General features: G+C 36.1%; 1 protein-coding gene across 2 annotated transcripts in view; it reads left to right on the top strand.

Annotated features, from left to right (window-relative positions):
* PlexA (plexin A) overlaps positions 1-15,339 on the top strand; it is a 339,500-nt gene that overhangs the window by 55,442 nt on the left and 268,719 nt on the right. For both annotated transcript variants that reach the window (XM_089102579.1, XM_089102578.1), the window contains exon 2: positions 6,515-6,643. The gene's annotated coding sequence lies outside the window, so the exon portion shown is untranslated. The remainder of the gene's footprint in view (positions 1-6,514; positions 6,644-15,339) is intronic.

Raw genomic sequence — 15,339 nt, 5'->3', positions numbered from 1 at the left:
ATGATGATTCTAATGGTGCTGTTTTTATTTCTATCTGAAACCGTTTTTGGGGGGTTTCAGACCATTTTTATTTAAGTTTCTATAAATTCTATTTCCCATTAAACTTTTACCATTAAGGTTGATCGAAGTAATAGTTACGAAGCTAAATAAGCTTCATATGGCAATTCTTCTTCACTCGACATTAATGTTTTATTAGTGGCAAAATAGCACTTTCGTGCTACAGGTGGCAACCCTGGTTGCGAGTGCTCGAGCAATGCTTTTAGTAACGTCCTTGCCATAAAATTGATACACCTGAATCGGACAATCCGAACACTTGGGAAGTCCGTTGGAATATATTTATGTGTAGTGGATTGTATACTTCTTTAGAAAAAGGATTTAAAATAAAATTATTCCTTTCAACTTCGTTTTTTTTTCGGAAAATAATTAGGAAAGTTATTAGACGATTTCGCTCCCTATTCATCTTTTATGCACAAGGGCGCCGGCAGAAAATTTTCCAGGGGGGGGGGGGGACACCAAAATATCAGTGGCGGTTGGGTGACAGGGAATATATTTCAGGAAATTTTTTTTCGTAGGAATAAGTTGATTTTTAAATACTTATAGGAAAAAACTCAAATAAAAAGAGCAATTAAATTGCATGCAAAATGAAACAAATTACAGGAAATTCTAAATGACAAGGATTTCTGTAAAGGGATCAATTTATTTAATCAATAATATATTTAATTATTATACATTTAAATAAAAAAAATCAAACTCGAATGAAAATTACAGAAAGATTTACGGCTTCCGTTGATAATAACAGATGTAGACTTCTCTATGTAGTTTCCTACACCTTAGAATAGTTTACTGAAGGAGTAGAGTTACTCAAAAGTCATCCTGCCTGCATAGATACCACGTTTTGATTTTGTAACGACCATGCAAAATGTACCTCTTTCATAACTGGACAATTCTCCTCCTCGAAATTTCTTTTTAAGACTTTAAAAAAATAGAATAGCGAAAGAAAAACAAAATTTAAACTTATTATCTGTCTGTCAAATTGACCCCCTTTCTTTTTATTGTCCTATTCAACTAAATAAAATGAACATATTCAGAAAAAATTTCGTCACAAGAGAATCTTATCAAATAGTTTATGATAAAAAAAAAACGGGAAGTAAAAAGTGACTTGGACCAATATTAATCAAAACTAAAAAAGGAATTCTCTCGGCAATTGCTACACCGACAGTATTGGCTTTCTATGCTGATTCTAAAAACATTGGATTCTTCCAGGGGGGGGGGGGAACTAATTTGGCTTTTCATAAGGGACAAACAAGGGAAGCGTAGGGTCCTGCTACAATATCCTCGCAATTTAAGAGTAAACTCGGCTGGTACCTCTACGACTCTTGCGAGGACCCTCCTCTTCTTCTGCTTGTCGACTCCTCTTCTTTAAATTTACGATACTTCGGAAGGAGTTACTCAATCAAAGAACATCTAAATTCATTAACACATTGATTGCCTCTCTGTAAAACTTCTTTTCAATGGAAGCTGGTAAGGGAGCATCCACAATGAGGTTAATATATGGTGGAAGTTTAAAATTTTGGAATAGGGTATGCAGTTTATAAATTCCAGGAGTACTTGCAGTGCATTTGAAGAGAAGGTGTTGCAAAGTTTCTTCAGTCAAGTTGCAGAGTCTACAATTTGGGTCACTATACGGCTTCAATCTGAATTCTTATCTTCTCAGTATTACTGTTAAGCTTTTTATTTTAAAGTAGACCCGACTTATTTCAAGCACTTTGCAAATTGGAACCAGAGCAGGAGGAGGCTTTCTATAAGGATGGCGGTTTCTGATTGTATCTCTAAGTGCGATTGAATACTTTTCAGCATGCTGCGGGTTGATCGACTTTGCAGTCTCTGCGGCAAGAATATGCTGGAAAGCCACTGCTATGTCAATCTTATACAGAGAATCAAACTGTTCTCTTATCTCCTGCAAATTAGTGTTCTTTGCGTTCCAGGTTAAGGTTTTCATTAGTTTAAGAGCAGTCTGAGAATCCGATAAGATTGCTACTTTGCTGAAATGGGGGGGGGGTATATTTTTGACCGCCTTTAGTGATTCAACTATTGCTGCCAGTTCAGCCATGAAAACTGAGGAGTTCAGTTGGAGAGGCTTTTGAATGGACAGAGAGGTGTGCGGAATTATTGCTGCTGCGGCAGATTTATTCCCTACTAGGGATCCATCAGTATAAATGTGCAGATGATCTTTAAACTATTGTAGCCTTTTTTCTTAAAAATTCAGCCATAATTACTTGAGGCGGGATATTCTCCTTTTTGTCATGTACAAGCTTTAGCCTGACATTTGGTTGGCAAAACTTCCATGGAGGAGGGAACTTAAAAGAATCAACCTGAATTTTATCTGATGACCAGTTTGGACAGAGTGTTGAAAAAGCTTGCCATGATGCGTTCCCGATTTTGTTCTGCTGCCTAGCGCTCCCATGACAGAGAGTGAAAATGGGGTGCCGCTCCCCATAGGCTTAGATCCTGGTATAATATTTAACAGTGGCTTTGGCTATTCTCTCGCTTATAGGGACAACTCCTGCTAGTTTCCTGGTACGATCACTAGAAGTTTGTGGGTACAAGCCAAGAGCCAGTCGGGGTGCCATGTTCTGGATAGTTTCCAATTTCGACATGGTTTTTTTATTGGTATGAGAAAATTGGCCTGATTTTTCAAAAATTTAGGAAACACTCCCAAAAAAGCAAGCGATCTTATTGAAAATCCTTTTATTGGATACATCATATCAGAGAACCCTGCCATAGAGGTTTCAAGCTCCAATCTTCAATATGTGGAATTTCGCTTTTTTTTTCATAAGAAACATTATCGACGCATGTTTATTTGTTGTTTTTTTCCCCATGGGTGATCATATCAAACCGAAGGTCCAAGATAATTGGTTGGGGGCTCATTCAAACGGAAATTTAAAGCTCTTTTTTAAGTGACCATACAGACTTGGCCAGGGGAAAGTCTTGTTTTCTTTTTATTTTAGGGCACCAATCTACGCCTTTACCCCGAAGAGGACGAATTTGCAATCGATTTAAAATTCTGAGCAGCTAATTGATTTAAAAGTATCAATAACTATATTTTAGGCTTCCCACTTGCAAAAGAAGGAATGCCACACGGTTCCAGTACTGGATTCAACCAAGTTGATTAGCTTTAATGTAATGAAAATAGGCTACGTTTGGTGATCTGTACTGGCTTAGCAGATATATTGAGGGGGTGGTGAGTCTTTGTTTAAGTGGGGTAGGGTAGATTCCTAAAAAAGTAAATTTTAATGGACAAGCTGCTTACTCTTCATGAGGCTTCAGATAAATGTTGAAAGAGTAGGGGAGTAGGAATTAATTAAATTGTTTCTCTATACAACTAAAATGTTACATCACCATATCTACCAGCACAGGGGTGGAAAAGGTAAGGCTGGTCATCATCAGCCCTGCCAGTAAACGTCTTTGGGGTGGCAAATACTGCAACAAACTTAGTTTTCAGCAATTTTAAATGGTGTTATTTTCTTTTTCTATTTATATGAACTACTTTAATGTATTTAAACAAATGTATGTAATTTATTTATCGATAAGAAAATCCTATTGCAGGGTATGTGATGGCTTCAGTTATGTAGAAGATCAAAAGTCTCACAGAATTTCCATCCATACAAACAATAATACTCCTTTTTATCCAACCGAAATTCTTTTGTAGTAATATTAACAAGGACTTCTTACCAAAATTACTGTTCAACGCCAATTTTTTAAGTATATTCAAATTTTATCCAAAATATAAATTGCAAATTTAATCATAGGACGGTACTAATCAACGTACAGTTATTGATTTACACACTTTAAAAGCAATTAACCAGGGATTTAAGGGACTGGTACTTCAAATTATATCTTGGTTAGGCCTTGGTATGATTTGGAAAACAATCAGAAATTAAATAACAAAGAGCTTTTCAAATGAAAGCAAGGAACAGACTTAAAACCTATTTGAACAGATTATTCCTTATATGAAGCTTAGCTCCTTAGCTCCTTTGTCGTTTTTCCAAATTTTTAAAGAAAATTTGCAATTGGAAAGATAAGGTTTTTCAAAACATTAAAAAACTTTTGTTTAATGAGCAAGGTGCTAAGAAGGGGGCAGTCCCCCTTATATACAGAGTAGTTTGTATTTGTTCTATTTTATAAACTTGGTCCTTACTTTAGTTGAAACACCTTTCCATTCGTTTAATTACATTTCATGAAACTGTAAAGTTGTATGAATACAATACTTTTGGTAACGCAGGAAAAACGATCAATATTTCAATGATCTCTGCGTGGATTTCGATGGGTAGTCAAACAGTTCGTGGTAATGTAACGCTAAAAAACGAAATTTTTGATACCAATAGACCTATAAAAAGAATTGGCTTATTATGCTGATTCCAAATATATAAATTTCATTTAGTTTGTCTTACCCATCAAAAGCTTCGACCCTGAGAAAATTTGTCTGATTTTCGGAAAAGGAAGCCACAGAATCTTAATGAAAGTAACACCATCTGATTCAGCCTATCAAAGAACCCTACTGTAGGAATTTCAAGCTCATATCTGCAAAAATGTGGAATTTTGTAATATTTGCCAGAAGAAAGATCACGGATGCGTGTTTATTTGTTTGTATTTTGTTGTTTTTTCTCAGGGGTGATCGTATCGACCCAGTGGACCTGGAACGTCGCGAGGGGGCTCATTTGAATGAAAATTCAAATGAGCTCATTTTCAAAGGAAAATTTCTAGTGCCCTTTTTAAGTTACCAAAAAAATCGGAGGGCAACTAGCCCCCTCCCCCGCCACTTTTTTCCCAAAATCGTCTGATCAAAATTTCGAGATGGCTTTTTTGTTCAGCATAGTTGAAAGGCCCAATAACTGTGTCTTTAGAGACAAAATGACCCACTACAGCCCCTGGAGAAAGGTTTCTAAGTTATATTTTAGGTGTGGAGACCATACCTAATTTTAGGTGTGGAGAGGTTAAGGGGAACTGTTCGGGGTAAATTTTCGCCAGGATTGAATTCCCCAACCGATATTTCTTTGGGGGTGGGATTTTTCCGTGGAGGTGGAGCCAGGTATCCTGGAGTTATTTAAGAAACGATCAGAAATTAAATAAGAAAAACAAGTTTTTTCAGCTGAAAGTAAAGAGCAACATTAAAACTTAAAACAAACAGAAAGTATTACGTATATTGGGGGGATTTCCTCCTCCTCAACACCTCGCTATTTACGCTAAAGTTTAAATTTAGTCCCAATTCTTTAAAAACAACTCCCGAAACACAAGGGTCGTTTAATTAGAACAATAAGTGATTTTTTTAAGTGCTGAAAGACTGTAGAGTGAAAATCGATGTCTTGAGGAGGGGGAAAACCCCCTCATATACGTAATAAATTCTGTTCGTTTTAAGTTTTAATGTTGCTCCTTATTTTCAGTTGAAAAAACTTATTTTTTTATTTAATGAAGCTTAGAGACAAACATTTTCAAATGGCAATAGAAATAGTATGTCAATTAAAGTAAAAGTATATGAAAATGAAAAAAGCAATTAATTAAAAAAAAAAAATATACAGAACCATAGCCTATTTATAGGCTAAAAACTAAAATATGAACTCCCAGCATTCAGTTCTGTTGAGGAATGCCGACGCTTTGGACTGATATTTTTGAATAATATTGACCGTTTTGAACTTGGTTATCAAATACCAAAATATTTAATGCCTTGAGATTCATTGTTTATAAAACAAAAAAAGGAACACATTATCAAAGTAGTTTGTTCAAAGTAAAACATTAAAACTAAGATAAAGACAATCAATTAAGATTTTTAATTCAATATTTTAAATTTCATTTTGAATATATTTGACACCTTTATACTTCATAACTGTAAAAAGTTAAGTGACAACTAGATAAATACAATAACTCGTGAAAAAAAAACGATAATAAACCATAAAAACGTATCCGTTTTTATGGATACGTTTACTAATTACTGCACTAATTACTAATAAACAAATACACATTTAGGATCACCCTGAAAAGCTGATTCTTTTATTGAGTGTTATCAATGGTTAAGCTCTTACAGTTTCGTTATTGACAAGGATCGTTATTTACTTACCGTTCATTGCTATGAAGACTTGGATTTTTTTTTTACTCCAACCAAATCATATAGTAAAAATGTTTGTGGAAAACTGGAAAGAGGTCTCTCAGGCACAAATTAGAACTTATATTTTCCTTATTAAGGGTCAAAATCTATTGGCAGCCAGCCAACAATGGGGCAACACATTTTCCATCGTTTTTCCCAATTCTGCTCTTTTTCCTTTGGTTTCTTTATAATTACTTTATAGGTCCAAATTTCCAGGGGGGGGCATGGACCCCCTTTCCGGTGCCCATGTTTATGCAGGTGGGATGATGGCTAATATACAGCAGGTATGATATTGTTTGTGTTGCTTAGATAATTGCAATGGTCGTCATAAAAACGATATTCAAAGATGCCTAATTTTTGTTTCCTTTTTTTCAGAAGTGCTCAAGCTGATTCTCAATTGGATTGGCGAAACGAGCTTTTTTGTCAAGGAGAGATCTTGTTTTGCCGAATAGTTATGGTTGTCCCATTGATAATTAATGAAATCCGTCATAACTGAATGGACATGTAAGTAGTCTACCGAGAATTGCAATTAAGCAGTTATTTCTGTCTATTTATCTGATGAGTATCGTTGGCATGTTTTTTTTCGGGGGGGGGGGGTTCGGAGAGAAGAGGGTGGGGGAGTTTAACCTTGGAAAAAATTATATTGCATGGAAATATGTAACAAACGTAGAACATGACGTAAAAATTCCTCTTGGGTTACGAGCCAGAAGGTTTCCAACCCGCGTATATGCCTGCTTGTAAGCCATATTTGTATCTAGATGGATTCTTTAGAACCTCTTAATTTCGTTACACGAACTTTTTCATTCCTATTGTTGTATGTTTTTGGATGGGGTTCGATGGCTAGTTGAACTATCAACACTAGAACCTAGAATGAAGGAAAACGGTCTATTGTATTTACTCCTAACTCATAATTAACGCTTAGAAGATTGCTTAGAAGGTGTATTTTAAGGCTTGGAAGATTATATAGAATATATGTCTCTTAACTTGGCGAAAAAAACTGGTACTTGTCAATTAGCTGGTACACACGCAAGATAGATGCTAAAGGAAACTATTCAAACGGGTATCAGTCAATGGAGAATTGGATCGCAAAGCCTGGTTTGTCATTCAGAATGCAATATTTAAACTTTTTTTTTGGGGGGGGGGTAGGGGGATAAAAGGTACCTAGGTTAGGTTACGTATTTAATATATGCTATGCTTTACCCCCCACACCCTAACGTGCAAATATTTAGCCCAAATTTGTTTCTAAACTATTATATTTTCATCATATTATGTTTTATTTTATTAGCATTAACTAAACTTGACTTTTCGCGTGTGTACCAGCTAATTGACAAGTAACAAAAAACTTTCCTTTATTTTGGTTTGAGTCTGATTTCCTCCAATTTTAAGTCTTGGAAATAAAATTTTAATAATTTGATGCGTTATTTTAACCTATATTAAGATTTCTTTTCAAATTTAAGAACCTTACGAACCTCTAAAACCTGTAAAGGAGGACACTAGATGTATCATTTACCAGTGGTGACGAGAAAAAACTAAAAAAAAAGACACGTCACTGCTTCCCTTGCGAAAAAGGGATTTTCCTTTTTGCTCATGATTGGGGACTGTTTTTCTCCTAAATAGGGTTTTCTGCGATGGTGATTCTAATGATGCTGTTTTTATTTCTATCCGAAACCATTTTTGTCGGGTTTCAGACTATTTTTTTTTTAGTTTCTATAAATTTTATTTCATATTAAACTTTTATAACTTCGGAGACCACACTGCCTTTCCATGAAGATGAATAAAAGTTCAAATAGGGATAAGATCTTTTTATTAGGCAATCTTTCACAAAAAGTGATATAAATTCACAAAAATACCCGATATTTCGTTTACTAACGCACTAACTGTCATCAGTAGTAAAATTAAACTAAAACAATTTAGAACAATAGTTTTACTGCTGTTGAGGGTCACTGCATATGTGACCGAAATATCTGGTATTTTTTGTGAATTTCTATTACTGTTTGTGAAACACTGTCTATTAAAAGGATTTTATCCCTATTTGAACTTTTATTTATTTAACTTTTACCATTAACGTTGATCGAAGTAATAGTTGCGACGCGAAATTAGCTTCAAATGGCAATTTTTCCTCACTTGACATTTTTTTTTCAAAACGTGTTTTAGATTTTCGGTTGCAATGGACTAAGTTTGTTCTTTACTAGGTTGCGTCTGATGCCTCGACCATGATTCTAATTCTTCAATACAACACCTCTTTACCACCACTGAACCCATGATTCCAACACAACCATATTTGCTATTTGCTACCCTAAGGATTACCATGGTATCTGAACGACGTTTCCTTTGTAGTATGCGGATGATGGTGACCAAGAAACTGAAAAAAATGAATAACGAAGAAAAAAATTAATATCATAGGCAGCGCGCTAGCGCTGCCTAAGTAAAGAACGGTGTGGGCACAATGTGTTTTTTTTTTCTCCACCCGGGCACTTCGTATCGAAGGAGCTGTCATAGAAACTTCGAAAAGGGCTCATTCTATCGGAAATTGGAGTGGCTAGTGCCCTTTTTAATAGTCGAAAGTGATTAGAGGGCTACTACCCCCCCCCTCCCCCCCACGCCCATCATTCCCCCAAACACATCCAATCAAAATTTTGAGATAGCCATTTTGTTAAGCGTAGTTGATTTCCAGCTAGAAAATATGTCTTTGAGGAGGACACTCCCCCACAACCCTCAGGGCAAGGGTTTTAAGTTATACCCTGGGGGTATATAAGGTTTTTACAGAAGGTTTTGTCGTAGAAACTTCAAAACAGGCTCATTGGATTGGAAATTCGATGAGCTAGTACCCATTTTAACAGTCAAAAGTGATTGGAGGGAAATTAGCCCCCCACGCCTATCCGTCCCTCAAACACATCCAATAAAAAGTTTGTGATGGCCATTTTGTTCAGTGTAGTTAATTTTCAGATAGAAAATAATTTTTTTAGGAGGACACTCCCTCACAGCCCTTAGGGCAAGGATTGTAAGCTATATCCTGGGGACATATAAGGTTTTTATAGAAGGCGTTGTCGTAGAAACTTCAAAACAGGCTCATTCGATTGGAAATTCAAAGGCCTAGTACCAATAGTCGAAAGTGATTGGAGGACAATTACCCCCCCCCCCCCCCACGCCCATCATTCCCCCAAAACACATCCAATCAAAATTTAGAGATAGCCATTTTGTTCAGCGCAGTTGATTTCCAGATAGAAAATATGTTTTTGAGGAGGACACTCCCCCACAATTCTCAGGGGAAGGATTTTAAGTTATGCCTTGGGGGCATATAAGGTTTTTATAGAAGGCGTTGTCGTAGATACTTCAAAACAGGCTCATTCGATTGGTCAGTGCCCTTTTTAATAGTAGAAAGTAATTGGAGGCAACTGCCCCCCCCCCACACGCCCATCATTCCCCCAAGCACATCCAATCAAAATTTTGAGATAGCCATTTTTTTCCAGCGTAGTTGATTTCCAAATAGAAAATATGTTTTTGAGGAGGACACTCCCCCAGAACCCTCAGGGCAAGGGTTTTAAATTATGCCCTGGTGTCAAAAAAGGTTTTTGTAGAAAGCGTTTACGTAAGAACTGGAAAACAGGCTCATTCGATTGGAAATTCAAAGGGCTAGTGCCCTTTTTAATAGTCAAAAGGGATTGGAGGGCCACTAGCCCCCCCCCCCACGCACATCATTCCCCCAAGCACATCCAATCAAAATTTTGAGATAGCAATTTTGTTTAGCTTAGGCTAGTTGATTTCCAGATCGAAAATTTGTTTTTGAGGAAGGAACTCCTCCAAAACCCTCAGGACAAGGGTTTTAAGTTACACTCTGGGGATATATAAGGCTTCTATAGAAGGCGTTGTCGTAGACGCTTCAAAGCGGGCTCATTCGATTGGAAATTTGAAGGTTTAGTGCCCTTTTTAATAGTTGAAACTGATGGGAGGGCAACTAACCCCCCTCCCACGCCCATCATTCCCCCAAACCCATCCAATCCAAATTTTGAGATAGCCATTTTGTTAAGCGTAGTTGATTTCCAGATAGAAAATATGTTTTTGAGGAGGACACTCCCCCACAACCCTCCGGGCAAGGGTTTTAAGTTATGCCCGGGGGGCATATAAGGTTTTTACAGAAGGCGTTGCCGTAGAAACTTCAAACAAGGCTCATTCGATTGGAAATTCAAAGGCCTAGTGCCCTTTTTAATAGTCGAAAGTCATTGGATGGCAACTAGCCCCCCCCCCCCCGCGCCCATTATTCCCCTAAACACATCCAATCAAATTTTTGAGATAGCCATTTTGTTCGGTGTAGTTGATTTCTTGATAGAAAATATGTTTTTGAGGAGGATACTCCCCCATAGCCTTTAGGGCAAGGGTTTTAAGTTATGCCCTGGGGGCATATAAGGTTTTTATAGAAGGCGTTGTCGTAGAAACTTCAAAAAAGGCTCATTCAATTGGAAATTCAACGGACTAGTGCACTTTTTAATAGTCGAAAGTGATTGGAGGGCAACTAGGCGCCCCCCCCGCCCATCCTTCCCCCACACACATCCAATAGAAATTTTGAGATTTCCATTTTGTTCAGCGTAGTTGATTTCCAGATAGAAAATCTGTTTTTGAGGAGGACATCCCCCCACAACCCTCAGGGCAAGGGTTATAAGTTATGCCCTGGGGGCATATAAGGTTTTTATTGAAATGTTTTTCGTAGAAACTTGAAAAAGGGCTCATTCGATTTGAAATTCAAAGTGCTAGTACCCTTTTATAGTCGAAAGTGATTAGTGATATTTTTGTTGTTGTTGTTGTTAAGACCTGGGCACTTCGTATCGAAGGGGTTGTCGGGGGAACTTCGAAAGTGGCTCAGTCGATTGAAAATAGGAAGGGCTGATGGCCTTTTTAATAGTCGAAAGTGATTGGAGGGCAACTAATCCCCCTTCCACTCCCACTCTCCTACGCCCACTCTGCCATCTGCCCATTATGTTTAAAAACTAAACGTTGCCTTATGATTAAATAAAAATGCACTGTAATATTGCTAATTCCAAATAAGGCATCTCAGCAGTATCCCAAGAACGACTTTATTATGTTCAAACTTTCGGGGCTGCTTCTGCTCTTAAAATTTAACCAAATCAAAATAGCGCAACTGTATCCATGCTATCAAAGAAAGTAAACAGATTTTTTTGCGAATGGTATCAAGTTTTGCGTTTCAGGTCAACTAGAGGAGGTATGAAAATAAATTAAACAGTACTATTTGTGTCCTGATTTTTAAAAGGGTGTTTGTTGTTAAAAATTCCTGGAAATTTTTCTCCAGCATACAAATAGAAGGCCAAACTATAAAGTCTTAAAAAACGAAAAGATTTAAAGTGTTATTTTCTTTTTCCCTGAAAAGACTATGTCAATATAAAACGAACAGAAATTAATCAAAAAAAAAACTCCACAAAATAAGTTTTTCAAAATAAAGTAAAGAACTCCATTAAACAAAAAATGAGCAAAAATAAAATCAAATAATCTACCAAGCGTGAAACTACCACAAATCAGCATCAATAAATAAATGAAACCCAAAACGAACAGAAATTACAATAAATAACCGAGTCAAACTCAAAACGAGCAGAAATTAACATAAGTTGGGCGCAAAACTTGGGAAGGCATAGGGGTTTTGCGCCCATCTTATGTTAATTTCTGCTCGTTTTAAGTTTGACTCGGTTATTTATTGTAATTTCTGTTCGTTTTGGGTTTCATTTATTTATTGATACTGATTTGTGGTAGTTTCACGCTTGATAGATTTTTGATTTTATTTTTGCTCATTTTTTGTTTAATAGAGTTCTTTACTTTACTTTGAAAAACTTATTTTGTGGAAAAAGTTTTTTTTAATTAATTTTCTCAAAAAAGACTCATGTTAAGGTTACCGTACAACTAAACTTGACGACAAAAGAAAGGATAGTAAAACTTTTAAAGCTTTAGGCACGGAACCGTCGTTGTGATTTTTACCGGTTTTCCCCCTCTTCTGTTTTTCTATTCCTTCAAGATGAAGATCTTGGATTCTACCTGAACAAGAACGTCATTAGTTACTTCTTCTAATTCCTTTGTTTTCAGAAAAATTGCGTGCTGATGCTTGCTTTATTCAAGATGAGTTTTTTGTAACTAGTTTCTTTTTAAAGCAAATGTTGACCACCGTCATCTTGCAAGCGCATATAATTTTGGTTAATCCCTTTTTGTCGATCGCCGACTTTTGTAATCATAGATTCGTTCCGGGTAACTTAACTAGGCCTGTAGCTAGAAGAAGTGATTCTGATATTCTTTCAGTAGTAGCCCAATTATTCCCGTCATGTTATATTTCTTTTTTTTTTCTTAAGGATATTCTTTCTTGTTATCAAGTTTTGTCATGAAGCCGTTTTATTTTTGTCTCAACAAAATACTAATTTTTTTGTTTTAAATACGAAAAGACTTTTTCCGCGTTAAATTTGAATTTTTGGTTTAATACTACTTTGAAACATTCATTGGAGGTAGGTTTAGCTCAGGTGCCATCCAATATCCAATAGCTCAGGTGACATATTCTAGAATTGGCCTAATTGGATCAGGAATGGAATGGCGGATATTTTTCATTTTTTGGATTATAAATGTTTTCATAAAGGTTCAGTTTTGCCCAATGTTCAGTGTCCCTTGGACTGTCCTAGTTTTTAGGAGGTTTTCCCCCTAACATCTTCTTTGGTAAACTTATATATGCTCCGATATCCTCTTGGATAGTATGCACTAGAAATAGTACTAGTTCTCAGGGACGAACACAAATCTGTTGTCGTTGTTTGTTTTTTTTTTGGGGGGGGGGGGGATGATAGGAATTCGAAGACGTGCGCAAAACTAAGTAAATTGTTTGGGAAATATAACCAAAGATAATATAATAAAATACAGGGCGATCATAAAAATCACCAGATTTTTTGGGGGAGGGCGGAGGCTTGAAACTTCCTCCCTGTGGAAATTCCTAAATAATGTTTATTGTTACGTTGATGTAACTTTCTGTTGATAGTAAGAAACAAATAATTCAAAATAAATTTTATCTATAAAAATTGAAAGTCGTGTTGAGCTTCAAATTCTTGTCCGTGCATGGTTTTTTTCCGAGTCTGGTAGATATGCGCATGTGGATCACGTAAAATTTTGACTTCGATGTCCGAATATTGTATTCAGTGTATGCTTTCAAATCAGCAACAATTTTGTTATATGAAAGTCAAGTGAGGTGAAGTTTGAAAAAAAAATCAGTTGTCAAGAGTTTGCAGTTTCTGGAATAAAGCTTTCAAATGATTGCCTCTCCGTGTAAAAATTGCATTGTGGTCGATAATTTAGCTTTTTTTGGGTATAAAGCAAAATTCGTCGTATCGTTTCTTTTCCTTTATTCAACAAATATTGAACTCGAAAACTTCCATTTGTTTACACATCTGAAGTCTGAATTTGATTTTCCACTATAGGAATCACAAAAGATTTATAGCTTCTATCTGCGGTGGAAGGAATACCGCAAATAGATGAATTCGGGATAAAGCTGTGAATCAAACGCTACAAAGGACAAAATCATATCGAGTACTCTACTTTTTGATAGTGAAAGCCAAAACGACGTAAGGGATTGTGAACTTGGTAGAGTCACTTCGAAACCCCAGGGAGATATGCCTAATCAGGAGGTGTAGTTCGAGTACGGGCACGCATTCTGGAGTTTATTTCATAACGGATATTCTCAAAAACTATTGAAAACTGTTGATTTTGTGAAATCATAGTAATTATAGAAAGTATGTGAAATTACTTCGCTGTCACAATTTTCAAGCACCAAGAGAAGCTTTTTTTTTTTTTTTTTTTTTTTTTTTTTTTTTTTTTTTTTTTTTTTGGTAAAGTATACCATAAAGAGAAAGGGGCTTGTGCTCCCCTTTAAGAGAAAAAGTACTTATTAAGATGATTTTTAAGAAATATTTCCGAATATTTGAAATAAAAAAAATTGTTTTTTTTTGTATTGTGAAAATGAGTAGAAGATAAAAAGCTGGTTAGTGAAATACGTAGCCATTACCTCAAAAGCCAAAGAAAGACATAGATTTCTTCCTTCACCCACTGAAGTTCCCACGCAGCCACAAGGGCAATGACTCCTAATTCCGTAAGTGGCTTCTTCACATATACACTTTAGTTGAAAAGATGGCATTTAGAACCTTGTTAAACCAGAGTCATGCATAGAATATAAATGTATTAAATAAGAGGTAAAGATTAGAATTGTGCCCTCCATTTATACCCCTTCCCCGTATAAGACCAAGGTTTAGCGGAAAGGTAATCATCTTGGACTTTTTTTTCAAACGAAGTAATACAAAGATCCCCAATCTCACTTTGAAAATGAGGTAAGTTCAAGTTGCGAACAGATTAGTGCAAAAACGAGTGCTGACTCGGTGCAAAACTAGTCAAGTCCTAATCCGGTTCATAAACCAGCTAAGCCCCCACTAGGTGCAAAACGAGCCGGGTCTTGAATCTGTATGACAATGATATCAAAGATGTGTGAAGTGATGTGTCGTGACTCGGTGTATGAACTCGCATCTTAAAATAAAATAATAACCGTACATCGTATTTTTAGAAAAAAAGAGTTTCAATGTTAAGTAAATTTTAAGATTCTACTTGAAGAAAGCATCCTTAAGATGCATCTATATTCAAGAGTGCCCACAGGATAGGGGTTGGTAAAGGTTCAGGTCCATAGAAGACAAAAGATCGAGTTAGGATTCTCAATCCGAATAATTAAATAAAATCTCCCATTATCCACCTCGCATTGATTTCTATAATATTATTGCACAAAACTTGATACTTTTTTTCATGAATTCCCCCAAGAAGGAGGAGCTTTTTATTTTACGACTATCGCATCTATGTGATACTTTAAAGAAGAATCATGCTAGGTCAGCTGTCTGACCTGTCTGAGACATAGTTCTCACTTTGGCTCTAATCTGTCGAAATATCTAGTTTGCAAGTACTTTCTACTGATGAGAACTTTTTATCGTTTTTTTTTATCAGATAAATCGTGCAGGCCTTCGTGAAGACTTTAACTGCTGACTGAAAAATACTTCATCTATAAATTTAACTTCCACACAACTGCTGCAATTAGTTTCTTAAATATCTTTGAAGTAGTAAGTAGTAATCCCTAAGCTGAATTAGTGGTGATTCTCTCTCCTCCTCGTAGGTTCGCTTCAAAAACTTGGTGAGAA

Source organism: Artemia sp. Qi Xiang Cuo, chromosome 16, assembly GCF_049724085.1.
Source record: "Artemia sp. Qi Xiang Cuo chromosome 16, ASM4972408v1, whole genome shotgun sequence".
Taxonomy (NCBI): Eukaryota; Metazoa; Arthropoda; class Branchiopoda; order Anostraca; family Artemiidae; genus Artemia; species Artemia sp. Qi Xiang Cuo.
Note: the sequence above shows the minus strand (reverse complement) of the source record. Positions and strands in the feature narration are given on the sequence as shown.